Here is a 27,003-nt window from a genome sequence, read left to right on the forward strand (position 1 = left end):
TAAGGTTGTGTTCTGCTCAATGTCAGATTTTCCCTTCTTAATCTTCACATTTCCTCTGCTGACCCCTCTTTCCCAGTGGTTCACCTGTGTGCGAATGGGAGGCCTCCCTTGCACACCTTGTGGGGCACAAGATGACGGGATGCAGGAGTGGGCCCCATGTTACTGAACCCCCTTATCTGCTCATCTGTGCATTTTCCACCCAGGAGAATGCAGAGAGTGAGGATGAAGGAGAAAAGGGACAGGGGAAAAAAAGTCACAGCAAAATACATGAAAAGTAAATTGAATTATTTAAAACCATATGTTCCAAAAATGTGACAGAGCATAAAAGCCGTGCCATGAGACTTCTGGAGGGGGTTATTCTGCACAGGCAGGGTGGGAGGCGAACTCACGGCTGGGGAAAACTGCTTTGCAGCCAGACAGGGTCTTCCCTCTCCCAGAGCTGGGAGGTGGCCAGGAGCACAGGGTGGCTTCATGCACAGTGGCAAGGGTGCCTGGCCCCTTCCTCTGTTCTGCAGCCGTGCTAGAACAGCTCTCAGAGCTGCACAGGGTGGCAGGAGGATGACAAACTGCCCCGAGGTCCTGCCCAGTGTGCCCGTGGTCGAGTCCAGGAGCCCCAGCTGTCTGTGCCACACACCAGCTCTCTGCACGTTCCCTTCTCCGTGCAGCAGCAACTCAGCCCTGCTGAGACCCTCCTGAGTCCCTTGCAGGACAAAAGGGAGAGGGACTCAGGGGACTCCGTGCTGCTGCCACGGCTCACCCCTGTGTTCCAGAGCCCTGGCACTCTGTGCATGTGGACGGCCTCCTCCTGTCACTTATACTCTGCCACTGCCAAAGATAGATGCCACATGTTGGCTGGGACCCAGAGCAGGAAGGAGCTCGTGAGATATCCCAGATGGATGCATGGACAGGAGGACGGAGCCCCTCGGGTGAGGAAGGTGCATAACCAGCCTGGCTGCTTCCTTTCCCACTCAAATTCTGATGCTAAAAAGGCTGAGGGCATGGCTGGAGTAACAGCTCCCTCATTTGAGGTGCTTCTCCCACCCTAGCACCCTCAGTCCTTCTGGCATCCCTTCTTTCACCTTTTCTTTACCTTTGTTCTCCCTTTTTTCCTTGCTCTTTCCACCGCTTTCTCTGCCTCTACCACACTGTTTTTTCCTTCCCTCTCTTTTGTTCTCTCCCTCCTTCTCAAGCTCTCTGCCTGTAACTCTCTGCCTTCCTGCCTTCACTCCCTAACCCCTGTGCACGATCAATTCTTGGGATTGGGTTTTTAATTGTTTTTTTTTTTTTTTTTACTCCTCTTCTTTTGGCTGCAGCTTATCAATGATGCAAGAGGAATAACGCCAATTTACTTAGAATGTGTAATCCCCAAATCAGATTGGGGGATTGTATGAGGCAATATGACCTTGCATATGTCTCCATTAAAGCCAGCCAGGCCTCCTCTTGTATTCTGTGTTCCCAGTACATATTTAGACAGATAACGCTAATTGTACTTGACATGTCCTCTTAAGGATGGACTCTTCCCTCCCCCAGCTCTGCTTCCCTGCCTGACAATGTGCCAGAGCCCAGCCCGCTGCCTGGCAGTGTGGCACGGCACGGCACCTGTGGGACGGCCCGGCACGGCCACCCAGCACGGCCCCCTCCCTGGGGACACGGGCCAGGGGAGGGCTGCTGGGACACAGCTGACCTGAGATCACACTGCTGCTCTGTCCATTGGGGCTTCCCCTGGGAAAAGCCTTCAGACAAAGACAGGAGACTTGCTCACCATGAACATCTTGAAGTCTCCCTCCTTTCCAATGATGGGCTTCTACCCCACACCTCTTAGTTCCCACATCTGCTTTGGGTAAGAATTTGTATTTGGCTACTGGACCCCAGATGTAGCTTCTAGGGAACACCACTGGAAAATCACGAAGTCCTGTAACGGTTTGGGTTGGAAGGGACCTTTAAAGGTCATATAGTCCAACTCCCCTGCCATAGGCAGGGACACTTTACACTAGACTGGTTTGCTTCAAGCTCCATCCAGCCTGGTCTTGAACACTTCCATGGATGGTGCAGATATAGCTTCACTGAGCAACCTGTGCCAGGGTCTCACTACCCTCACCATAACCATTTTCTTCCTTATATCTAGGCTAAATTGTGCCTCTTTTAGTTTAAAACCATCACCCCCTCTCCAATCACTACAGGCCCTGCTAAAAAGTTTGTCCCCATCTTTCTTGTAAGCCCCCCTGAAGAAGCACTGAAAGGTTGCCTCTTCCCTGTGCCTGTCATTCATCACTGCTCCAGAGCAGACATGCAGGACGCAGGAGGAGGAGGAGGAGGAGGGGAGCTTATTCCAAGGAAACCAATGGATCCAAACTCTTCGCCAAAGTGGACTCAGTTTTTTTTTTTCCCCTTGACACAACATCCTAATTCGACTTTTTCAGTATCTTTCCTTCAACAACCTTTTTTCCTTCCTCCCCTTCCTACCCGGCAACTGCGCATTTATTAATTCATGAGGCACTAATTAGTTCTTTGTTTAATTTTGTGTTAAACAGACTGACCGGAATGATAACGACTTGCAGCGTTGCATTACGGTCCCCAACCGCCCCTGTTTTCTGACAACAAGGGAGCGCAGTGAGACTGGCGTGATGAACCCCAATTCCCACTCCAGTTGCACTTCATTAAGTCAAAATGTGACAAGAAGCTTAGAGAGCAACTTTCAGATCGGATCGCACATAACAATTGGGCAGGAAACTTTCCAAGGGGGAAGCGCGAGAGGCACTCACAGCGAAGGCTGGCACCGCGCAGTCCCCTGGCGTGCCTGCCTTAAAGGAGCAGCTCAGGCTGTCCAGGCAGCACTCAGGGCATGTGCTGGGAGCACCGAGTGCCAGAGGAGGAAGAGGAAAGGAAGGGCAGCAAGACAAGCCAAAGGCACAGCAGGGCAGGACAGGAGCCATCATGTGCTCCCCTGGTTTCCTTTGCAGTGATGGGTTGTGTTGGCAGCCTGTGGCATGGGATGTGTGATGAGAAACTCGGAGCCCAGGCGGGATAATCCCTCAGTGGGTCACTTCATGAGCTTTGAGGACATCTTCAGGCACCTTCAACTCCCTGCCTCAGTTTCCCCCCTGCAGCTCTACAGTGAAACAGCTGGTGACCCTCAGCTGCTCTTCAACTACCAAGAAGTGCACAATTACCATGGAGCCCCTAAGCTGCAAAGGGAGAGGGTGAATCCTGGCACCCACATTGCTAAAATCAGAAGGGAAGAGACAGCTCTGACAGCAGGCAGAGGGATGGCCACCCTCCTGGAGAGGTAGCTGTGCCTGCCTTCAACCTTGTGCAGTGCCTGACACTCCAGTGGCACTACTAAGTTTTGAAAAGGTCCTGATCAGTATAGCAACAGCAATAAATCTGATAGACTGCAAAGCAAGCAGAGGAGGTGGTTCACTGAAGGGCAGTGAGATGCAAACAGGAAAGTGAAAAGGGTCTTAAAACAACACCTCAGAGGGGGTGGGGTATGAAAAAGAAAAGGAGACTATCCAAGGGCACAGAACATGGAAGTTTTGCGACAAGTCAAATATATCTTCTGCTATTGCAAAGACATCTGCTGTGGGAATAAACCAAGACCACCTAAAAGTGAAATGGGTGGCAAGGTCTCAATGACTTTTCTAGCAAATATTTTTCCCACACTTCTCATCCTTCTCCCTCTTCCCTCAGGATAGGAAAACTCACCCTTTAGCATTGCTCTGCAGAGACCCAAAGCTCAACTAAGCTGAAAACACTGGCAAAGCAATGTGAGGGACTCTGAGAGTGCCATCAGGACTGGGAAGGGACACGAGAGCTGTGAGGGAGTGCACAGCCATGTGTCCTGGGCAGGGCAGGGCAGGGCGGAGGAGGGAGCCCTGCAACTCAAGCCTCTGAGCCCCCAGGAGACCTGCTGGCTCCAGGCTCTACATGCATTATCAGCGTTGTACCTGAGTGAGCTGTAATCGTGGCAATCTTTGGGAAAGAGGCCAGGCTGCAGCAAGGCAGCACAGCATGGTGTTTGCCCATACACTCACAGCTGAACAACATGCAGATCCGAGAGCAGACGTGTTTGCGCTGGCTTCCATCTTTCATGAATCTGGAATGCAGCAGGGACCTCTGTGACTGACAAAAAGGCTGTTCCTCCATGACAGAAATCCCAGGAAGACAGCACATCCCTCTGATTTCACTTATATATGTGCTCTGGATCCCATAAAAGGGCATTTGTAGATATTAACACTCAGCTGGAGGGTTGGAATGGTGTCCAGTAAGGGCAAATCACCCATTTAACACCTGAAGCAAGGACAACTGAGAGTCCAGGATTCCTGGGGACAAGAAACATACCCTACTGTCACCAGCCCAACAAACCTTCCTGGTTTTGCAGAGGGGTTGGAATATTCTGGCTGCTCTATAGATCCAGTTGAGCAGCCTCACCCAGCTATTGTCTGCTGCCAATCTTGGACTGCTCAGCTGAAAAGGCCTGGGCTGAAGGAGAGGGAAACTCGTGCTATTTCCCATTTCTCCCTTTTTTTGGCTGCTATTACAAGGCAACACCAGCAGTGCAGCACAAATCAACTCCATCCCCAGCTGTAGGGCTACACTACTGCCAGTGCTCCCAGCAAAGTTTTGTGCTGAAAATTCACTAGCATCCCAAATAGGTCATGGTCTGTCCCTTCTTCATCAAACAACATGCTGAAATGTCCTAGACTCTATCCCCAATCCTCTTTAACTAGGAAAACTCTCCTCCCAGGATTATGGGCCCACTGCCCCCCTTCTTTTTCCCTCCATCTGGCTGGGAGCAGCCTGGGACCAAGCGTTCTTCCCAGCCCTGGGAGAACCCTGCAGTTTCTCTCTCATAAAAAAGAAAAATGGGAGCTATAAAAAAGGCAAAGAAAAGAAAAGCAAAGCAAAGGGAAATCACTGCAAAGGAGGAAAAGAGCAAAGCCCCCCTCTCTCCACACCCTGTCCCCATTACCTGCCTTTAGCACTGGGTAGAGCCACCTGCTTTGCTGGGCTGGAGAGTCCCCTTGGCACAGTGCTCCCTGGGAGATCCTGCCCTCCTTTCACCCTGCTGAACAGAGCCCAGCTCCACAAAGGTGATCGTGCAAAAAGGAGGAGGAAAACCAGCACTGGGCAGTAGGAAAGTGACAGGGACCATTACAGAGGCAACCCTGCAGCTCAGTGCCTGCTGGACACTTCGGGAGAGCTGGAGCCAGACAAGGGACAGAGGAGCAGGGACAGCATCCACTGCCAGTCCCAGATCCCAGCATAGATGGCACCAAGGAGCAGGTAAGGGCCCAGACCCCCAGCTCGCAGCACAGCCCCCCAGAGCAGGAGCGAGTGCCAAGGGGGATCCCAAGGAGTTCATCCCCTGCCACAGTGTCTGCAAAGCACAGCACTCCCCAAACTTGGCATTCGGCAGCCCTGGGCTGGCTCCTGCTAATTTGCTGTCAGGCTGCCTAAGCAAACCAATTAAAGCTAATCATTAATTATAAAAAAGAGAGAAAGCAAAAGACCCTGCACAAATGAAGAACTGGAAAGGGCGTGGGGAAACGAAGGACAGGAGGGAGAAGAATGAAAGAAGAGAGCTTGAGAAAGGGGCTGGGGATGAAGAAGAGGGTTTTAAAATCCTAGGTACACACCTTGGACGAAATCAGCAGAAGGGCAAGTGGTTTCCTAGGGCAGGGTGGGGCGAGGCAAAGGTGAGGGAATCAGGGAGGACCCAAGGAGAAGCGGCAGTGCCCGGGACGCTGTGGCACATGGCGAGCCAAGGCGGGAGCTGGCACTGACACAGCCTCGAGGCTGGCCCCACAGTGCCCTGCCATGGCCAGGGCGGCCCGAGCTCCCTCTGACGGGGTCGGGCACCTGCCTGCGCTCAGAGACAGGGCAGAGCAGGCCGGGCTGGAGGAGAGCCGAGCGAGCGCGGGGGCACGGCCGGGGCTGGGAAGCGCTGGGCGCTGTCCCCCCGTGCCAGGGCTACCGACTCTCCCTGAGCAAACGTCTTCGACGGCGATGAAAAATGGGGCATTTATGAAAAGCCCCTGATTATGCAGCTCTGGCGGGGGCCCTGGCTCCGCGGCCGCCGCTCCCGCTGGCTCCCCGCGAGCTGCGCGGCCCAGCCCCGGCAGCTGGCGGCCCCCGCGCCGCCGCCCCCGCGCCGCCGTTTGTTCCCGGCCCCGCACACACGCCCGCTTCCCAACGCCCCTTTTGAAGAGCCTCAGGCCCACGTCGGGCTGGCGGATGGCGGAGAGGTGGGGGCAGCGCCATGGAAACCGGCTCTTTCCTGGGGAAACGCGCTGCGGCCCCCCCGCCTCAGCCCGGGTGCCCCTTTGAGGAGCTGTCAGGACCCTGAGTGAGTGTCACACGACCCAAGGACCAGGCGTGACCAAGCCTATTTTCTGCCTCAAATTTGATTGATTAAAAAACTTTTTAGGAAAACCATGTTAAAAGAAAAAAAAAAAGGGGGGGGGGGGGGAAGAAAGAAAAAAATTAAACAGAAAGGGACAAGGGGGTGGGGGAAAAGGGAAAGGCCTCAGTGCTGAGTTTCCCTGGCAATAGCACCAGGGGACAAGTGTCAGAGGCATATAAACAGCATAACCAGGCCAAAAATAAAGGTCAAAGGAAGCATGAAACTTAACACAACACTGATTAAGATAATGATGAAGCAGGGGACCCTAGAAAAAAAAATAAGTGTGACACACAGAAACATGCACACAGAAATGCTCCAAGTGATGGCCAAGAGACCTGGTACGTGGGAAGAGGTGACAGGGCTTGCTGGGCTCTGGAGGTACCTGGAAAATAGTGGAAATGGAGGAAAAGCCCAGGTGGAGGATTTGAGCAGTCTGTGCTATCCCCCAGGCTGGTTGCTATAGGTTGAGCCTGCCAAACGACAACAAGCCCCAGAGCCAAGAGGTCCCTCCCATAACACAGACACTCTGTCCCAGCCAAGCCATGCTTGAATTTGCAACCAAATTCCTCAAAAGAGTTTCCCTGACACTGGGAGGAGAGCCCGAGTGTGTGTGAATCACAGAGGCCCTGCTGACACCAATGCTGGCTCAGGATCTGGCTCTTTGCCCTTAAGCAACTGGTATAAAAAGCCTCAGAGATGCCAAGAGGGGCGGATTCTGGTCAGACCTCCCTGCCCACCTCCTCCCCTTGCCCAGGCTAATTCTGCAGAAAGCCCAGAAAGGCTGAAGGACTCAGAATGCAAGTCCAAGAATGTCATACCCTTTGGCATTTCCCTACTCCATCTCCAAACCTCGAGGATGATCTCACATTTTTGGAGCCCAGCTCACAACTTGCAATTTCCTGGGACTGGCTGTGTTACTCTCGCCAACAGGTAGCAAATAAACTGCAAATTGTTCACCAGCTTACTCCTCTGTGAGTTCGGGACTTTAAAGCTTGTGCAATATGAAGTGCAGAAGCACAAAAGGTTTTCCACTTTTTTCTGTACCACTTTCCCATTGGGAGGAACTCTCATCCCCTAGTAAATGTCCTTGTTCTGCCTTTTCTGGCATATCAGAGTCCTGGCACAGTTGTCTTTGGGAATTCAGTGGGACAGGGATATGCATGGGCTTCCTTGTTCCTTGCATTTGGCCCCCAGGGAGGCCACTACATCTCACTCATTTCTTTAGATTTGCCCAAGTCAAATTCTGATAGAATGCTGGACAGAAAAGGTTGCTCTTTTTCCTGACAAATATCTTGGGGAAAATATATTTTCAGTTGAAAATTTTCTTCCATGTAGTCTTTATCATGAAGAAAAGCAAAGAAATATTTTCACGAAAAGGCTGACAAAGTACTACATATATGTTTATCCCCACACACTCTGTATTTCACTTAGTCAGAAGGCTGTTTTCCATCAAATACATTTCAGACAAAATTTCCAGCATCATATTCATGTGTCTCCACCCTCCTCCATCATTGATATTCATGGTCTTTTGTAAAGAATGATTCAATTAAACCACCAATATTCCTCACTAGAGGAGTCTGAACAGTGAGAGGAACTCCCCAAAAGTAGTGCCAGGCCAGGCTTTGTTCAAATATTCACCAAAGACGTGCAGGTTAGGAGGGGCTGGCCACCACCACCTCACACTTCCAGAAAAACTGCTGTGGAAAAAAAACCTAAAATCACTGCTCTGATCGCTGACATTACTGGCTGAAAAATGGGATTTGAAAAATAATAACGGAAAACAAGGTCTTTTAATTTCATTTTTGAGCCATTATGGTTCATGTTCACATTATCTTTTTTTTCCCCCCCCTTGGTAATCAGAAGAGAGAGAAATGTGATTAAAAACTAAAAAAAAAAAATAAAAAAATCCCCCCAAACAAACAATGAAAGCTGAGATTCTCATGGGTCCAGGAACTGGTCCTGTGTCTATGGATTTGAAGGGAAAACACCAAATGCCCTCAGGCACAGGGTCAAAGGAAGGGTTGGCAATTTTGTTTTTTGGTTAATGTTTTTACAAAATGTACAGAAAGTCAAAGATACCAAAGATACTTGAAACGATTTTCTTTAAAGGTATTTTGTACAAGTTCCCCCCTCCACATCTGATAACAATGACTTGACACCTGCTCAGATGTGTGCACAGCCCTGAGATGGGGTGAGAAACTAGTGCTGGGGTCACGTGTGCAAAACTGCATTAAAGTTAAAATCCCTCTACTGACAGAGTTGGTTCTTTTCTACTTTTTGCAAGAAAACCAACCCCATCTCTCCAAACCAACAGTGGAACTTTGAGATTTTCTGCCCAGATGTTGGATTACTGTTCAGCAGCATGACAAGCACTTCTATCAAGATCTTTTTTGCATTTTCCAATGAAAATAATACTCTGCATTCACAAAAGCTTTGTGAGCAAATATCTGTTTTACTTTATAACGTGCTTAAACTGATTTCTCTTGTTCAGAAAGAAAACAGAGCAACTTCTGCAATTAAACTGGAAGAGAAAAGGAACATGCTAGATCCGAAAATGACCTGGAGTGAAGGCACAGATGCTTTTCCAGCAGCACACATCCCCTCCCTTCTTCTGGCAGCCCCGTTTGGTCCCCTCTGGCACAGAGAGCCCTGCCAGTGCCCGTGGTGTGCCAGAGGGCTCCAGGCGCCCAGGCAGTGGGCTCGTGGGGAACATGCCCTGACACCCGTGTGTCCCCGTCCACGCAGGACCCAATAACCGCACACACCTTGCAAACATGTGCAGAGCACACAAAACTCCCTAGCCACGGCCAAGGAACTGTCAGGAGAACACTAGCAAAAGCTGCTTCTTGACAGCGAGTCATTTATATTTTAGCTTCGTTCCATTATCCTAACGAATCCTTCATCAGCAGATGCAATATTAACAGCAGAAAATCAGCTCATTACATCCGGGGGGATTTCATCAAGATGACAATCATATATGCAGCTACCCGAGCCTGGAGAGGACACAGCTCCTGTTACTTAGTTATCCTGGTTTCATCTTAGAGGCTTTTGCTCTTTTTTTTTACCTTTTGGGGGGACAGAGGTTGGTAGTTAAAGACGAGGGTGTCCCAAACAACCACCAGGTCCCAGAGCTTTTAGGATGCTGGTCCACAGACAGATCCACTCAGTTGGGAAATGCTCCAGCCCATCCACAGGAGCAGCAGATTTTTGAAAGGACAAAAGCCCCCTCACAAAATCTGCACCCTCTGTAGGTCCAAGGGCATTTCTCTGTGAAGTTCTGACTCAAAGAATAGGTTTGCATCCTATACAGCTCCTGCCTTGTGTCCATGAACATCTGAAGAGTCACTGCCTGCAGCTTCAGACCCCCTTCCTGCACGCTGAGGAGCTTTAGTGCCCACCCTAAGATTCCGGGGAGGAACAAAGATCTCCTGCCCAGTTCTCACTCACATAAGGTGGGTGCCTTTGCCACCGCATGCAACAAAGCCTGGTGATTTCAGCTGGAGAGCAACCTGCCTTTCAGGACTTCCTCTCCATTGGGGGCTGAAGCTGGAGAGACCAGCATGGAACTCAACACAGCTCACACATGGCAGATCCTGGCTTCTGGAGAAGCCTCTCTGCTCTCAGCCTCAACCACCCAACACAGCTAAAGGAAGAAGTTGAGCTCATCTCCTCCGACTCAGAGGGGGCTGGGGTGGGCATTTCACATTTCCCCAGCAGGGCTGGATTTCTGCACAGCAAGGAATATGTTCCTGGGATGTCAACTCCAATCTCTACTGCGCTCTGACAGATTTAAGCTCCAGTTTGTCCGACAACATCCCAAAGTGTAAGAAACTGGGGGCAGACTCTCTAATCAGGCTGTAGGACAAAGGCCCGGTCTGACCCTGTCACTTCCACTTACTCTTGCTGTCCATCTTGCTCCCCCCACCCTCTCGGCAGCCTCCCGGCCCACCCTGGGCTGCCCTCCCTTCCCGAACACAGCTGGGCTAATCCTGCTCCTCCCGCGTCCAGCACAAATCCTCCCCAGAGTAAACCAATCCTGGGAATTTTTATTAGATTATCAGCCTGCCAGCTCAGTGCTGGCTGGACTAATCCTAATCAGGACTGATTTCTATTAGCCAGCTTCAGGGAGGAGCTGTGCTATCCCAGCACCCCAGGCCCACACTGGGGGAGCCTCAGGCCTTTTAGCCCATTCTATACAAATTTTCCTTTTAGAAAGGAACAAATTTTGCCCAGGATCATCAGCAAATGCAAAGTTTGTGTGTGGGCTGTGTGGGCAGCCATGGGGCAAACCTGTCCCCACCTCATCATTGAGCTGCAAGAGAAGCCAGAGGGGTCCAGGCTCCACAGCCCCTCCAGCCCCAGCTCCTGGCTGGTGTGGCCAGTTACTGCCACATGGAAAGATGAGCTGTGGCAGGGCACATGAGCCTGCTAGGTTGCAGACTGAGATGATGGGCTTATTTCAGACAAGAGGACAAGCAGCCACAGCTTGAGTGACCAGGACAGAGTTCGCAGTGCTGGTTGAGTCAGTGAGGTCTCCATGCCCCATTACCCACGCCCAAAGCAATCTACTCTCACCTCCTTCCCCATTCTATTAAAGCAAACTGTCGCTCAGGTATTTCCCTCCTAACCCCATCCCTGGCCCTGGAACTGACCTGACTGAAAATGTTTGCTCTTTACCGGGGCTGGTGAAAGTTTTGCTGCTGACCTAACAGGATTTGAGACAGGCCAGGAGGGCAGCTTGGGCAGGAGCTCAGGAGAAGGGTGTTGCGAAGAGCGGGGCTGTGCCCGTGCCTGTGTCCCTCCGTCCCATCCAGCCGCTCCGTGCCGAAAGCACAGCTATTCCCTGCAGCCCCCAGGGGACTCCAGCGCACTTCGGAGCTCAGCCAGCTGCGATGCAGCCGCTCCGCGGCCGCACCGAGACATCACACAGCGAGCACTCGGGAAAGCCTCTCTTCCCAAAAGGGACCGTGCATCTTTAAAACCTTCCAGAGAAGAGGGGTATTTAAGACCCAGTTGCTGTTAAGCCTTTTTAAACTTGTCTACTCAGTCTCTCACAATCACACCATCCTTACGCTGCCTGCCAGAGGAGGAATTGCCTGTGAACCAACAGATGCGTTTCCCGGGGACCAGGGACGGTTCTCTCTGACACGGTGCTCAAGTGAACAGGTTGTCCTGCCTGCTACAGGGACAGCATTGCACCAGACAGGGCCGAGAGATGTCCTACTCTGAGGCTGAGAGAAAATGTGCTTTTAAATCCTTACAAGAAGCCTCAAAATGGGAGCTGAGAGGCAGAGCCCTGCCTAGAGCTCAGGGGGCTGCTCCTATGGCCAGCTTTGCAGAGGGAGAGCAACCACACAACCCCAACAAGGGAAATATCTTCTAAAGGAGCAGCTCCATGGTCAGTGCCTCCAGACACCCCATCAGCTCAGAACCTTGCTCTGTGCTCATGCAAATCAGTGTAAATCATGAGTAACTGTCCAGAACATCAGGCTGTAACTCAGCACAGATCAAGCCCTCTTTCTCCTTTCCGGCCAGGCTTAGAGCACTAGCTGTGCTCTGGTAGGTGGCAAGGTTTCCTAAGAGAGTTAACCAGATCCGGCTGGAATCAGAGGCTGCAGCAGGCTTCCTGATGTCAGAGAGAGAAATGGGGGACTTGGCCCAAACCCTCCAGAAACCACATCAAAAAGAGATGTGGGTGAGAGCCAAGAACAGATGATCCAACTGTGAAAAGGCTTTGTATGCGTGTGTGTTTGTCTGTGTGCATGCGTGCAAGCCGAGGGGAGAGGAAAAATCAAACGAAAGAGAGAAAGGAAAGAGGAGGAGTAAGAATGAACACAAAGATGGAAAGAAAAGGTGTGGAGGCACGACATCAAGAAGGGACCAAAGCTGTCACAATGTGTGTGGCCTGCGCGCAGGCACGCGATGAACAACAAAACATGGCAATGATATATAATAGATGTCATGTGTTAATGATAAACGCAGATCAGGAGAAATACTGGGTCTGTCTTGAGCACCTCCCAACCCAGATCTCCGACAGCTGCACAACCATGGGGCCAGGTTTGTTTCAGTAAGGCAACCCCTTCAAGCTTGGTGGAGCCCTGGCAATGGGCATCCTTTGGAAAACCCTGCACACTCCTTGCTCTGCTGCAAACCCAAGTGCTGCTCTGCTCATGTGCATAGAGTGCTCCCACAGAGGCAAAGAGAAGGCAGTAGATTTCCACGGGGGAGTTGGAAGAGCTGTGGCTAGGGACCAGGACACTTGACACCCAGTTCTGTGATTTAACTACAAAATTGACATTTAGCCTGTTTAGAAGGAAAGCAGTGGTAGCATTACACAGTGCAGTCAGGCTGGGGTCGTGATCCTCGACTCCTCACTCAGCACTGCCTTCCCCAAACCCATCAACAGTGCATTGAGGGAAGATTTCTCTGACTCGGCTTTGCCCCCACTGTAGGAGGTCCCCACGATAAGGGGGTCTGCAATAGATAAATCAGATCATGTATCTCTACTGTGGGAGAGCAGCACCTCACACAAGCCAGCACCTCAACCACGTCTACTCCCCCTCTGAGGGATGCCCATCAGAAGGAGAACCGGGGTGAGCACTGACAAACATCCTCTCACAGCCCAGTGGGACACTGGAAGGACTGCAAAGATCCAAGGGTGGATATGCCCCTCAAATGCCAGCCTGCCCTCTTGCAGCTGGACTAGTAATGTGGGCTGGGACAAAATCTCATCTGGGGGCTGTTTCCCATTCCAGCTGTGAATGTTCCATGGTGCAGAAGGAACACTTTGCAGAATTCACCTCCATACCATGCCTAATGACCCCATTAGACACCTCTCCTTTCTCACTTTACTGCTGTGCCTCCCACTCACATAACCTGGCAGGGAAACTCCAGGTAAGGCAGATGAGATTCGGAAAACAGCCAAACTCAAACCTGTTGTTGAAATCCATAGTCTGAGGGATGGAGAAAGAATAGTGAGGCCTTTATATCTAAAGGCTTGTACTATAACCCAGATGTTGCCCAAAAAATGCTTAACAAAGGTGGAGGTGAAAGGGAAGATAATCCATCCAGCAAACTGGGGACAAAAGAAGAAAAGGGATAATGCAAGAGATACAATGAGGTGAACAGTGGGGACACCAGAAGAGAAAATGGGATAAACCCAAGCTGCTTCTGTGCTTCACAAGAGCTCTGTTCTCGAGCAAGGACACTAACATGCACCTGGCCTCACCATCCAGAGCAGCTGTGGTCGGGTATGGACTGTGTCCAGCTGCATGCTCCCTGAAAGCTGTGCCATGCCCAAATCCAGAAAAGGAAAGTTTAGATTTTCTTTTCTTTTCTTTTCTTTTCTTTTCTTTTCTTTTCTTTTCTTTTCTTTTCTTTTCTTTTCTTTTCTTTTCTTTTCTTTTCTTTTCTTTTCTTTTCTTTTCTTTTCTTTTCTTTTCTTTTCTTTTCTTTTCTTTTTTCTCTCTTTCTTTCTTTTCTTTCCAATTTATCAGCAGATTGTGAGGGGCCGAGTGGCACTCGCCTCACCCTGCTAAATAAAGCTTTGGTATTTCTGATAAAGCCATCAAATTCCTTATCACGCTGACAGAAAGAGCATTTAAAGAGACACACACACTCTCCAGCACCCTCCACTTCCCAGTCCCCGGCGCCTCAGGGTAACCTTTCTGAGCTAAAATGAAAGGGAGTGTGTGTAGAGGGAGGTAGGTGTTTGGAGCCCTGTGCTTCCCAAGCCCTGAGCCCATGTTGTGAGGGGACCTGGCCTGTTTAACCTTTAAAGAGGGAGGCTGGGTTCTGTCAGGCTGTCCTGAATACGGGGACAGATTCGATAGCTCTGTGTAAATAATGCAGGCCGAGATGTGGCATCAATAGAAATGCCCTGCAACAACAAGAATATCGATAGCCGGAAAATCCTATGAGGAGTACAGCAAATCCAAGTGTCTGTAGGTGCTTTAAAACTAGGAGAAAAGGAAGAGAACCAGCGGTCTTTGGCTGTCATGAGGACACAACTGGGGCAGCCATTGGCACTTGGATGTGCCTTTCCTCATTATGGCTTTGACAGGGTGTGAAGGCATATAGCTGCACCACAGCCTGGACTTTGGCACTGCCTTTTCCCTGCTACACCAGCCTGAAACCTGCCCCCAGCCCTCAAGTGATGTGACAGTGGTGCAGAGGCAGCTGTTGGGAACCCCTGTTCGCCTCCCTGCAAACACAGCCCAGAGACATTCTCTCTCCTTTGCCACAGCACAGGCTGTTGTTTAACCTTCAAATTTATTATTTTTAATTATTTTGATTTATAAAAGCACGCAGCAGTTAAAACCACATTAAATAAACTCAGCGTTACGGCGCTTAACAAACACACATAACTTTGGACTTCTGAGGACTCCATAAAATAATCATCCGCCTGGAAGTAGCTGCAGCCGCCCGCCCGCGCCTGCCCCGGCGCGCTCCCGCCTGACCGGGCTCCTAGAGCACCCACCCTGGCTCCTAGAGCACCCACCCCGGCTCCTAGAGCACCCACCCCTGGCTCCCTACAGCACCCACCCTGGGCTCCTAGAGCACCCACCCTGGCTCCTAGAGCACCCACCCTGGGCTCCTAGAGCACCCACCCCGGGCTCCTAGAGCACCCACCCTGGCTCCTAGAGCACCCACCCCTGGCTCCCTACAGCACCCACCCTGGGCTCCTAGAGCACCCACCCTGGGCTCCCTAGAGCACCCACCCTGGCTCCTAGAGCACCCACCCCTGGCTCCCTACAGCACCCACCCCGGCCATGCACCTCCTCATTGCTCTGGCCGAGCAGGATCTGCCCTGGCACGGCTCCACCGCCGCACGCAATCCCGCTCTGTGCCCAGCCTTGGCCTCCTGGCATCCCTCCTCACCCCACTCCTCTTCCCCCTCCAGAGTCTCCATGCATCTCGCCTTTCCAGCTTGGCTTTCTGCCCTTCTCCAAAAGGATATTTCAGTCTCTGACCTTCCCTTCCCCAAAGGTGTTTCATTCCATCTTACACACTGCTGAGATTTCAAAAGAAGAGCTCATAATGTTTTGATACCATGAAAATCAAACAGCATTAGGTGCCGCCTGCCTTAGCAGCTCTTTTACTCGGCTTCAAATCCACCTCTGAACACAAGTCCCTCTCCTTGCTAAGCACACAAACAAACCTGGAAGAGATGAAGAAGAGGAAACAAGGAGAGGAAGGAGAAAAGAATGAATAAGAAAGTGAGAACACCTGTCTGGTAAACTCCACCCAGGATCCCATTGGGAAAGGCTGTTTTAGGACCTAATCCAGCATTAATGAGATCTCTGATTCCATTGCCTCTGCATGCAACCTCTGCCATCAGCTGATTGCTGGAGGTGTGGGTGCTGTCTCGAAGCCCCTCTCCCCACCTTCCCCTGGATCACAGAGACATGAGGAGCACACACTATCCTCTTCACATCCATCCCTAGGTTCCAGAGGCAATAAAACATGACAGTGCTTTTAAATCCCAATCACTGGCTGCTTCTCAGAATGGCAGGGCCATCCCTAGAAACTCAGTGGGTGGGCCTGAGACACAGGCAGAAAGTCAAGGGAAGAGACTCCTGCTCCTTGGTTTCACTGGCATCTGCAGTGAAACATCAGTGATTTATACAGGAAGTAGGTGAAGAGCAATTATAATTGATTGGGAATCATTTCCTGATGGTGTCTGGATATGACTGATGGTGCCGTCCGACTGCTAAAGGACAGCAGGTGCTGAAGAGACAATCTGTAGTTGCCGTCTGCTGAGCTGAATGTGCCACAAAGCACCAAACCCTCCTCTACTACAAACTACTGCTTGGAGAGATGCAGTTATCCCCAAACCAATCCTGTCCTTGGAGATGAGCCTCTGAGCCTCTTGGTGGCCATGGTCTGACACTGAACCTTTCTGTGCTCAGGCACAAGCCTGAGAGATACCTGCCTCCCATGAGAACTGCAAGGGAGACATTTCCCTGTGCAATTCAACTGCTAACGCACATCCTACACTTCCCTTCTTTTCTCTAGATCCTAATACATATATAGTACAGTGACATTTCACATCTCTACAGCAACTCACGCCTAAGCCCATGCTACCTCACAGATGATATTCCTGAGTGCCTATCTTTCCTCATAAGGAAGAGCAGAAAAAAAAATCATAAACAAATCCTTTTGTTAAAAGTCACAAGCAAGTATCCCAAATCCCAGCTTCAAGTTCCCAACAGAAACTACAGAAGCTCCGTGAACCTCTCCAGGAATTCACCAGCAGACATGAAAGGCTTTTGGAGGCTGCAGTGATGGTAGAGATTTACAAATGGGGAAACTTAATCATTAAAGATTAACATGTCCTGTCCCCAGCAGAGCCAACAAGGAGCTCATTCCCATCTACCTTCTGCTCCAACCACCAACTTATCCTGCCTTGCACTAAAGCAATGAGGACAGCAACCCTCTGCCACAATTTGAGCTCAGGAAAAGAACTTTTAGGCTGGATGGTGTTGGGATTTTGTTGTTTTTGTTGTTTTTCTCCCTGTTTGAATTGAGCTACAGGAGACAATGGAGAGGAGTGGATGTGGGGCAGACTGGGAGGACACTGTGCTGACCTTGCCTGCAGTTGTGGTTTGTTCCCCTGGGAAGGCTCCTGAGCATGCTGCGAATGTTGGGAGCTGAGACAAGGGACCCAGACATGCTAAATATAAAGGCTGAAGGACTGAAGAGGGTTTTTGGGTTGTTGTTCATGGGGAGGGGTGGAGGTAAAGGAAGGGGCTGGGTCACAAATTGCCTGCAGTCACAGTAGCCTGTCAATAAATTCTGCATCCACTTTACTTTCTGACAGGGATTAATTCCCTAATATGGGGCTGGAAGCTTTCTGGGTTATTTCGAGTGTGTGTGATAAAGTTTCCTGGATACTGATGGCTTCCTAGGATCAGGATTCTGAAAAAAACCCAGCAACATGCCTTGATGTGTGGGGTAAAGAGAAGAATCATGGCTAATTACAGGCCTTTCTGCAAAATGAGGCAGTACAGGGGTGTGAAACACGGTCCCTTCATCATCAGAGGACAGAGCTCTCTGGAGCCAGGAGTTGAATCTTCCTACTAAAGAGTGCCCTGAAGATTTTATCATGTGCCAAAGCCTTTCCTGCAGAGATTCTAAGCACAGAGGAAAGGCAGCCTTGCACCCTTCTTTATGGCTGCTCCATTATGCCTGACCCCTTGTGCACCAGGTGATTTCTGAGGATGAGACAGCCTGAGGCGGCTGGCCTAAAATATCAGAGGCAGGCAAAGGGAAATCAAGGCTGAGAGAGGTGATTTCATCTCTTGATGACTTGTTTAAGGTTAAATGGGTCATGGCAAAGCCAAGAAAAGAAGCTGGGCCCCAAACCAGCACTCACATGCTCTGGGTTGCACTGCGTTCCCCACCTTCTGGCAGTGATTTCAGAAGCCCAGAGAGACCTGCTCCTTGCACTTTGATAAGGCAAATTATCTCTCATCTATTCCCAGCTGATTTCCTTAAACCTACCCCAGCAGCCCCCACACTCCATTACGGACAGCTCTGGAGTACCTGTCTAACCAGAGCCTCTGCTTTGTCCTTACTCTCAGCTTCAAGACCACGTTGTTTTTGGCACACAGAACTCCCCAGGAAAACATGGGACCTGCTCATGCCAGGATGTACCACCAAAAGGCAGATGGGCTTTCTGAACCAAATTCCCTCTTTTCTAAAGCACAAAAATGGGAAATCCTGAAAACTGACTGCAGCAGATGTCCTCAGGGGTCCTTCTGACTTGGATGAGCTCTTGAAATAGAATAAAGCAAAGCATGACATAGGTGATGTGCCATGATTGCAAACGTGCCCGGCTCTCTCCACCTTCTCCCTGTCTCAGCCCCAGGAAGCATTTCTGTGGAGAGCTAGAGCTGTGCCATGCAAACCACTGTTCAGGAATGGCAGGGAGCCCTCCATGGGCTCCTCTCCAAGAGTGCTGGGGCCAGAGGACACTTTCTGCCAGCCCCTGTCATCCCCAGCGCCGGGCAGGGGATCCCAAGACTGTGCTCCTCTGCAATGCTCAGCTGAGACTCCTGAGGGCAGCTCTGAAGATAAAGGGATTGGGAACCTGTAAAACCAAAGCTGCTGCCACACCTGCTGGTTTGGAGCAACTTGTCTTTAGGGACATCTCAGTGAAATGAGCTTAGTGAGATCTTGCTCCACATCATGAGACTGGCTGTAAAGGACAGGACTGGGCTCAAGGGAGGGAGTTTTCTGCGGGGCAGGTGGACAAGGGCGCTCAGAAATGCTGTGGAAACTTGCAAAGGAGAAGCCAGTCCCTCAATCCATGTCTGCATCAGTTTCAGGCAAATACATTTTACCTGGAATTTGCAACAGGCAAGCAGTGTTCTCAGAGTCCCACAGCAGCACAGCTAACAAGCAGCAACTTGCTGATCTGCCATAACATGATCATTTACATTCATGTGAATGTACCCTTGGAACCAATGCAGTGTTAACCTCAGTGTCCTAGCCAAAATCCATCTCAAGCCACTGCATGCTGCCTACAGAAATTCCCCAGTCAGTTTCCAAAGTAGAGGGTCAAGTTCCTTACATCCTGCCCTGGGCTGCTGTCAAAAGTACCAAAGGCTAGCATAGGGGTAGAAGCCCAGGAGTTAAAGAGGGGACTCCCCTATCGACCATGTACACCACCACTGACTTGAACTGGGGAAATTTTTACCCTGTGTCGAATCAGAAGAGACCATAGAAAGAGAGAAGGTCACAGCTGTGGAACCAACACATCCCAGCCCTCTGGCACCTCCCTCACCTAAGCTGGGAGTGACAGAAGCAGGACCTGGGCATAAGAACCTCCCTCCCTTGTGACCAGGGTGTTTCCCCAGGCACATGGTCGCCCTCCCATTAGCACAGCTTGCTTCAGGCACACAGGCCACCCGCTGCACACAGATCCTGCAGCCCTGCCATCTGAAAGGCCTGATACTGGCACAGCCTCAGAGGAAGCGGCCATCAGGATGGCCAAGGTGCTATCAGGAAAGAGAGATGACAAGGAGGGCCCTGTAACAACCCAGCTCTGTGGCTGGACAGAGTAGACAAGGGAAGATGTTTTGGAAGCGAGTTTGTGGCTACCTAGCAACTCTGTGGCCTCAAGAACAAAGCTATGGAGAGAACGGTGCAGTGCTCTACAAGCTGCTGTGAGACTCAGCATTTATTTATTTTTATTATTATTATTATTTTTGCTTTGGGCACCAGCTAGTTCTGGGCCACAAGGGGTTAACCACAAAAGCTGCTTTCTCTGCCTTCACTCTACCTCAATTTCCACTGCTCCCATCACCTTCCTCCCCCACCCCCTGATCTTATGAAAAAAACCCATCAAAATAACTATTTTATGTCTCCAAATATGCAGATCATTTTCTTTAATGAAAGATGCTTGACGTCTCCGATCCAATTAATATGCAAATGCAGGCGAGGATTTATTTGTGACATTCTGTCTGGGTGAGAGAAAACAAAAAAGGCCTGTTAACCAAAACACTAATTGCTGTGACTGATTGTCACATATCATCATTTTCATAGGATCTCCTCCATCCCTGGCTTGCAGGGAGCTGTGAACCAGGACTCGGAGACTAGCAGACACCAAGGAGAAACAGGGCAACCAGCTACCTGCCTGGCACGCTCGGATGAGCCGAGGCCTCCTTCCTGCTGTATGCCAAGCCCCTCCAGCTTGCATCCCTCCCCAGCCCAACCAGCACAGGCATGGGAAGCAGTTTTTCATGACCCCTTTTGTGCTTTCTGGGCAAGATATTCTGTTATCCTCCAAAAGCCTCAGAAGTTACCAATGTCAGTCTTCTCTTGTTCTCTCTGCACAATTACAAACAGTGCTTAGGAAGCATCACCACTACCTTGAAGTTTCAAGAAGTGCCTATGTGAGATGTACTGAACTGGGATCTCATCATCACCACCCAGCTCAGCATTCCTGGTTCACATTCTCCACTTCCACAACTCATTCAGACTTAGCAGTTCAGCCAAGAAGTGGTTTTGGTCCAAAGATACTGAACCAAACACCATCAGACTGCGAAAGATCACACCCAAACTTTCCCGTGTGTCCTTGGATATTGAACTGGACAAATTACCTATCTCAGTCTCAGCCAAAAGAAGGGAATGACTGTTTACAGCATGCACCATCTTTTTGTCCACCCGAGCATAAGGCACAGAGGACTGTGCGAGGAAGAGGGTGGAAAAGGGCACAGCAAGTCACCAAGGCTGTATCTACACTGCAGTTCTCTTGAGTACCTCAGGCTGAGCATCTCTGGCAGCCAAAGCTTTCAGAAAAGCTGAATGGAGCCCTGGGCAATCAGCCTGTACCTGAGTCTGTGCTGCTCACACTGTGGCCAGCTGGTTTAAAGGCACTGCTGAGCACACCCATGTGAGCTGTGAGAACTTAGACTTGGTCAAAGCCCACGGCAGAGGCAGGAGGCTGCCAAGCTGTGCTGCTCACCTGACACTGCACAGGCTGTGCTGTCCCCGGGGGAAAACATGCACCTCCCTCTGCCCTGCACCCTTTGATGAGCAGAAGACCTAAAGGTCAACATATTTTAGAGTCAAAGATGCTTAAGGACACAAGAGAAGACATATCCCAAAGGCAGAAGGGTTAAAAGCAGAGGTTGATACTTGCCCTGGAATATCACCTGATGGAAAGGTGACTTCTGTGGATGGCTCCTCCTCATTCCCTCAGCTCCCCACTTGCTTTCAAAGCAACTGAGAAGACACAAATTTGCAGAACTGCCCAGCACGAGGGTCAATTCTGCTGGCACTGAAGTGTTGAGTCAAACTTCTAGGACTTCAAGGAGATCAGGTTTAGCAAACACAAAGCACATACAAATCCTACCAAGAGTATTTTCCTGCCATTACCTCCCACGTAAGCAATTGCTGGAATTGCCACAGGGAGATTCTGTGATTATGTACAGAAAGGGCATCAATCAGGCCAACTCTCTATTCAGCTGCCTCCCATCCACTGAAAAAAAGTCTGGGAACGTTTGATCTAGAAGTTAGAGCACAGGATTGAGAGGTGGGTGCTCAAGCACCACTCCCTGCTCTGCCAAAGGCTCATGAACACCTGAAAATTATTCATGTAACTTTTCCTGTGACTTGATTTCCCCTTTGCTTGGAAAGGGCAATAATCTCCTTCACTTTGCATAAAGTATGAACTTTTGCTGATCATTACAAGAGGATTGAGGCCACTAGACCTGAATTAAATGGCATCATGGCTGTCAGGGTATGTGCTCTTGTTCCACTATAACACTTTCCAACAGAGGATCCTTAAATTTTCTCTAAACCTTCATCAACTCAGCACATCAGCCTACACAGTCATGAGCAGGGGGTGGGAGAAAGCTGAAAGGGCTGGGTAGCAGAAGCACATCTCAGCCCCATAACCCAGACTAACTGCAAAATGGCATTCCTGTTCTGGGGGAAGATCTCCCTGCATGCTTCCTGGTCCAGCACTCCCCAGAAAAAAGAAGCAAAAATTCTCACCACCACCTGTAGCTTTGTGAGCAGTGGGTAGAAACATTTCATTTAACTTTCAGGGTGTTAGGATAAGTCAGCACTAAGAAAGACAGCAGATTCCTGACACCATTAAAACTGAAGTGAAATCTGTGTCTTAATGAAGTCACCAGTTCTGGCATCTAGTTCAACAGAGACATGCTTTGTGTGGATAAGGCAGGTTGTACCTTTAACGTGAATCGAGGCTCTCCAGGGTTTAGCTTGACCAGCTAATACATATCAAAATAAATTTTAGCCTTTTTTGCACAAGACTTTTCATAAGGGTTAACAGAAAACTGCTCTACACAAATCCATTTCTTTCTTCCCTTGCAAGGAGAAGACCCAGGAGATGAACTCCACAGAGACTAGAGAAACAATTTCTGTTTTACAGCATACATGCTTTGACATCTGGTTTAAAACCAACCCAGATCAAAAGGGACTGTAAGTTACTACTCTGATGGCTGCCCAGTGGTCTGTACAGAACACAGAATCACACACCACATCTGTATCCACATCCACCCCCTTTAAACAGGTCAGAGCAGCTGTGTAAGGCGTGTGAAGTATAATCTCACAGAAAATACAAATCTGTGATGGTACTGATAAAAATTTCCCAGCACAGGCAAGAATATGAAATGGACAGAGCCAGGTATTCAGGCCTGAAGCAGGAAAACCTACAGATGCAGATGAAGTGTAACACGCTTCCTGCATGTCCAGATTCCTTGTTGGAGCAGAACTGGGGACATCACCCTCAAAAGTGCTTGTTTCCCTAAGTGCAATTCAATGACACATTTCCTGATAAAGCCAACTTCCAGGGGATCTGGCTCACAGACAGTCAAGACAACAAAGTCAGCTCTGGGCTGTGCACCCTTGCAATGCAGGGACGCACAAAAACCAACTCGTCAGCACGCTCAGCCTTTCAGCAGTTCTGGATTGCTCCCAAATGGGATGTCTGCTGCACCCCGCCACCCTGCTCTGGGATAAGGCAGCACTCAACTGGAAGAGGAAAGGGCCCCTGAAGAGATGCCTGAGGGATTTGGTGGGCTGGGAACCCGGAAACTGTCTGGGATGTGGGTGGAGAGATCAGTGCGAAATAGCAGAGCTGTGACACATACACTTTCCATTCATCAAAGTCCAGGGAGAGAAAAAAAATCTTTTTTTCCCCTGCACACATGGGGGAACTGAGGCACTGAGACCACCTGGGGACTCCACTCCAGGAGCCACACCAGGCCCAGCTCCTCAGCAAGGCAGAGTTTGACACCCAACACATCCTTCCTATCAACTTTACTCCAACAGCGTTATTTCAACTACACGGGCAGAGAACTGAGGCACAAACTGGGTAAGAGATTTGTTTTAGATCAACACAAAACTTGGCATCGTAGAGAGCTGAGACAAATCTTAGATCTCCTGAGCCCCAAGATAACGCCCTAACAGCCTCTGTTCATCAGAAAAGACTCCCAGTTCTGTGATTCAACTAGTTCATTATCCCACCCCAAGAATTTAAGGAAGATATCAGCTTTGGCTTCTCTAATCACTAAAAGGAATGATTAGACTAGTTTCAGACCCATTCTGAAAGCTGTCAATGATCTGATCCTGTTATGGGTAGGACCTCATGGAAATGCTGGATAAATCCCACAGGGATTCTCCAGCCACAGATCCATAACATGGACAGGGTTCCCGTGATCTTACGTGCAGACAGAAGGAGAAGAATAGGTGAAGGGGAGCAAGTCCCTTTTCAGCAAGAGGAATACTTGTTGAATACAAGAGGAATACAAGAAGAGGGACAGTGTGGCACAAATGCCCTTGGCCAGTAAATGTAGAAGAGGAGCAGGAAAGCTTGCCACAGCAGTTGTCCCCAGGTCCCCACCTCTGTTTTAGCTCCTTTGGGCTGGCAGCCTCCCTTTCCATAGCATCTAACTGCCTGACAACTTCAGCAAACCCACTCTCACAAGGCATGGTGCTCTTCCCAGCACAGGAAAGTGAGGGACAGAGAGGTAATGGGTAATGTCCTTGGCTCCAGAACCCAGGAGTGTTTGTGCATCTACTCAAGCTTGTGACAGACGCGATCACAGACAGAAAAGAAACTGTCAGGACCAGGGCATTCCCTCTTGTGCCATGGAAGTGGTCAATCAGTCTGAGGACTTCCAAAAGGCATTATTCTGTGATCATTGACACCCCTCACTAGCAGATTGCTGAAGCTGACCTCTATGGCCCTCATCACCCCTGCTACCAGCAAAGGTGGTGGGAAGGGCAGCATTGCAGTAGGGGCAAGAGACACTGTGGCAGTGACACTGGAGAAGAGACAAGCAAGGGCTGGTAAACAACCCCCTCCCATCCCCAATCCCAGTACTTTGAAGATCCGTGTGTTTTGAATTTAATTTTGATTTTCTCGACTTCAGCAGATTAAAGTTGAAATAACCTACAAATTACTTAATGTGTTGTAAATCTTCTGAAATTAAGGCCTAATGGGTAACACATGTCGGCAGGCAGGAGACACAGAGGGGAAGCTGGGTTTCTCACCAGCTCAAGGAATGCTGTGAGGATCTGAGCCAAAGGAGAGGGGGCTGGGGCAGGGGATGTGGAGTGGCAGCCCTTCCCCACCAGCCTCCCAGTTCCCACCTTACCTTTGGGTCAGAGCTAAGAAGCCACCCGTCACCCATGCCATCCACACTTCCTGGCAAGGGGGACAGCCAGCAGAGAGGCTGCGCTGGGAGGCTGCTGAAGGAACTGGGTGGCAGGATGCTTGTGGGCCAGCAAGGGGCACAGACTCCACAGAAAACCCACTTAAACACCTCATTTCCCACTTGCCCTCGCTGCTCAGCTCTTCTGAGTTCCCTAACGAGCTCACAGAGCCCCACTGCCAAACACAATGCCCCTTCACACCAACTCGTGCCTGCGGGGACCTTGAGAACAGCTCCACTGCCTTCCGCCGGGAATGCCTTGGGACACGGTCTCTGCAGAGCCCAGAGCTGTCCCTGCTCCTCAGGGCCTGTCCTCTCCATGCACCTGTCTCGCCGGTCCTGCACCGGGCAGCCTCAGCTCCTCTCCCACACAAGCCGCCAGCTCTCCCGCTGCTCCTGCCTGCCTGGGTCCCCCCTCCCCTCCCTCCTCTTCAGCAGATTTCTCTCAAGTGCGCTGCCATATGGTTCCAGTTAAGCCCCATATTTTTTCTTGTCGATTGAAAAGACACACTTTCCTCTGTGCCAGACAGTTTACAGATTGCTCCGTTGGCTCAATTTCTTATTGGATTTCTCAAAAAAACTGACATTTTAAATTAATTTACAGCCACAACAAAAAGAGTTCAGAATTTTAATGGTGTTGTAAGTAATTTTTAGGTAATCCGCTCCAGATTTTGATATTAACCTTTGAATCGAAGTTCAGGCAGCTACTATGTTACAGCACTTTAGCTGGCCTGGGTTTTGGGGAGGGGGCGGTGGGTTGCAGAGGGGGAGATAATTTACTGCATGGCAGCATGTGAGCCGAGTGCATGGGAAAGCACATGGCAGCCTGTGCACAGGGGAGGCAGCCCGGAGTGGTGTGTACGCCGGTGACATGTGAGTGCAGATGTGCACAGGCATGTGCCTTCCCAAAATGTGTGCCAAGGACGGCAAGCGCGTGTGGGAGCTGCTGGAGGACAGGCAGCACCCGGGCCCAGGGGCAGGCTGCGGGCACACACCTCCGCACGGGCGTCAGCACGCGCAGGCAGGTGCGTGGGGAGCCCAACCCGCGGCTCAGCGCTCCGCAGCCGCCAGGAGCTGCTCCCAGGAAGGCGGGCGAAGGGAAGCGGGAGCGGAGGCGGGTTGGAGGCAGATGCTGGCACCTCAGCACCAGCACAGATGAGCGCAGCAGCACGTGCAGGTGTGCCCACAGCCAAGGCCCACCCCGGCAGGCAGGGCCTCCCACGCCCCTGCATACGTACGCCTGGCCCAGGTGAAGGTCACAGACCTGGCTCTGCCACCTCCTCATCCCTCCCCTGCCAGGGCCACATCCAGCACAGCACCCCACAAGGGCGAGGAGCAGGGCCAGCTACCGCCATTCCCTGGCCTTGAACCTCTGCCCAGGGCAGCATGGGAGTGTGGTTCTCTCCTTCCCTTCTCAATGTCAGCCCCATGAGGTGTTCGCTCACTGGGGCCACTTTCAAAGTTTAAAGCCCAAAGGTAAGGGACACCTGCCAAGTGCAGCACGAAAGGGGCAGCAGCTTGAGGAGCTCTGCATGGAATAGTGAGGTGTCTCTGAAGGAAATCAACGTACTTGGGATTAGAAAAAACACCAGAAAAAAGCCACAGATACTGAAGGGGAGGAAGAAGGAAAGAGGAGAAAAAAGTGGAAGGAATGAGAGAGGACAACTTAGAGTGACAGGAATGAAAGAAGGAAATTAGGTGGCAAACAACAGCAACAAAGGAAAGAAAAAGCAAATGAGAGAGCAGATGACTGAGAGAACAAATTGAGGAAGAAGGGAAGGAAATTAACAAATAATTAAGAACAAATGAGTGAGAGAACTGAGACAGAGTGACGAAGATGCAAAGCAACAAAGTGAAGGAGCCGGCATCCCTCCTCCCTGCCCCAGCCAACAGTTACCATGCTTGTAACTGGAGTGCCAACAAATAGGATTTGCACAGAGCCTAGCAGTTCCTCGCTTGCCTTCGTGAGCCCCCCTCAGATCCCAGCTTCAGCAGCAGCCAAGGGATCCAGCCACCTGTGGAGTGGATCCTGGCACCTCCAGCCGTGGGATGGGGCACATCCATCCTCAGCATCTCCCCAGCCACAGTGAATGTGCCAGGGTTAGCATAACGCCTGGCATGCCCCTGGCCTGCTGCCACAGACCCTCACATTCCATTTCCCTTTATCATTTGCTCTGCCTGGAAATCCCTTTTCACTTTCCAGCTGCATATGGGCAGCAAAGCTCCTGTGCCACCCTGAGCTGTGTTACCACCAATGCAACTGCCAAACCAACTGAGACAAAAGGGGAAGGGGGGGGCTGAGTACAGAGCTGCAGTCCTTGCCAACATTTTACTAAGCCCTGGCACAGAGCAGACGGTGGCTGGATATGGTGCCAACTTACTACAAGGGCGGATTTTTAACAT

General features: G+C 50.5%; 1 protein-coding gene across 50 annotated transcripts in view; it reads right to left on the reverse strand.

Annotated features, from left to right (window-relative positions):
- The window catches only part of CASZ1 (castor zinc finger 1), a 269,195-nt gene that overhangs the window by 100,478 nt on the left and 141,714 nt on the right, over positions 1–27,003 (reverse strand). The gene's annotated exons all lie outside the window — the stretch shown is intronic.

Source organism: Passer domesticus, chromosome 22, assembly GCF_036417665.1.
Source record: "Passer domesticus isolate bPasDom1 chromosome 22, bPasDom1.hap1, whole genome shotgun sequence".
Classification (NCBI taxonomy): domain Eukaryota; kingdom Metazoa; phylum Chordata; class Aves; order Passeriformes; family Passeridae; genus Passer; species Passer domesticus.